Genomic DNA, 2,234 nt, shown 5'->3' with positions numbered 1-2,234 from the left:
GTGGTGTGTGTGTGTGTGTGTTTATGCAGAAACACTCGGTTGGGGTAGTAGGGGGAGTTGTAAACTTTTCGGGAGTGACTAAACAACCCTTGTCTTTCACCTCGTTGTCCCTATAGCTCTGAATACCACTCAAGTAATAAAGTCGATGTACTCCAACTGTGTGAAGGCCCGTGGGTAAGGTATTCGGCTCACGATCGTAAGGTCGAGAGTTCAATTCCCGGCTACGCGTTGTGTCCTTGAGCAAGACACTTTATTTCACGTTGCCCCAGTCCACTCAGTTGGCAAAAATGAGTTGTACCTGTATTTCAAAGGGCCGGCTTTGTCACATTCTTTTTTTCACGCTGAACCACCTTGAGAACTACGTTAAAAGCAAGCGTTGATTCCACGAGCAGGCTGTTCCGTTGAATGCATCAACTTGAACCCTCGTCGTCGCCAGTTTAAGTTTAAATTCAAGACTATATTTATTCTTCAAAATTGTGGAGTAGAAATTAGAAAGATGGAAATTCTTGAGCGTCACACCAAAATGCCATGCTTGCCGATGTTAAATTCTAACACTTCACGTTCTGAGTTCGTCTACCGCCGAGATCAGATTTATCTTAAATCCTTCTAAGGTCAAAAATATAAATTGCTAGTGAAGCCTTCTGTCTCTTTTTGTTTTTAGTGTGTCATTTACTTGTTTCAGTTATTGGACTGCGGCCATGCTGGAGCACTGTCTTGAACGGTTGAGTCCAAGCGAATCTACCCCAGTACTTATTTGCTTTTAAAACCTGGCACTTATTCCATCGTTTTCTTTTGTCAAACCGCTGCTAAGTACCAGGACGTAAACAAACCAACAGCAGTTGTCAAACCATGGAGGAGAATTATTAAATTAACTTTAGGTTCCTCTCACGACGGTGACAACAACAACAACAATAACACGGCGTCGACGATACCAACAATAACAACAACAACAAAGGCGCAATGGCCCAGTGGTTAGGGCAGCGAACTTGCGGTCGGAGGATCGCGGTTTCGATTCCCAGACCGGGCGTTGTGTTTGTTTAGGGCGAAAACACCTAAAAGCTGCACGAGCCTCCGGCAGGGGGTGGTGACAACCCCTGTTGTACTCATTCGCCCCAACTTTCTCTCACTCTCTCTCTTCCTGTTTCTTGAGTAACGCTGCGACGGACTGGCATCCTGTCCAGCTGGGGGGAACACATACGCCACAGGAACCGGGAAACCGGGTCCATGAGCCTGGATAGGCTTGAAAAGGGCGCATAAATAATACAATAACAACAACAACGATAATGAGAGCAGAGTCTATAATAACAAAGAAAACTACTATTAATGCATAGCGTTCGTTTCTTATTGTGGTACCAACCTGCAGTTCAATATTCACATTAGTAATTGACAAATACATAATCAGACAGGATAGATCTTAAGCTGCAAAATTAGCAGCCAGAAACTCCCTCAAGTTACACGTACTGTCTCAAGTAAGATTAAACAAGCAGAGAAACAAACATAAGACCAAATTAAACAGTGCAGTCTTAGATAAACTGTCTGAAAAGTCAGGTCGTTCAGAACTGAGCTGGCGATACGAATGAAAGACAACTCAAGATGGCAGAAATTATTAATTTCTTTATTATTCCACAAGAGTTACGAAAACGTGATACATGCTTTTTTTTACTTGTTTCAGTCATTTGACTGCGGCCATGCTGGAGCACCGCCTTTAGTCGAGCAACTCGACCCCAGGATTTATTCTTTGTAAGCCTAGTACTTATTCTATCGATCTCTTTTGCCGAACCGCTAAGTTACGGGGACGTAAACACACCACCATCGGTTGTCAAACGATGTTGGGAGGACAGACAGACACACACACACACACACACACACACACATATATATATATATACTCTTACTCTCTCTTTACTCTTTTACTTGTTTCAGTCATTTGACTGCGGCCATGCTGGAGCACCGCCTTTAATCGAGCAACTCGACCCCGGGACTTATTCTTTTGTAAGCCCAGTACTTATTCTATCGGTCTCTTTTTGCCGAACCGCTAAGTGACGGGGACATAAACACACCAGCATCGGTTGTCAGGCAATGCTAGGGGGACAACACACACACCACACACACACACACATATATATATATACATATATCCGACAGGCTTCTTTCAGTTTCCGTCTACCAAATCCACTCACAAGGCTTTGGTCGGCCCGAGGCTATAGCAGAAGACACTTGCCCAAGATGCCACG

This window comes from Octopus sinensis, linkage group LG4, assembly GCF_006345805.1.
Source record: "Octopus sinensis linkage group LG4, ASM634580v1, whole genome shotgun sequence".
Lineage (NCBI taxonomy): Eukaryota > Metazoa > Mollusca > Cephalopoda > Octopoda > Octopodidae > Octopus > Octopus sinensis.
Note: the sequence above shows the minus strand (reverse complement) of the source record.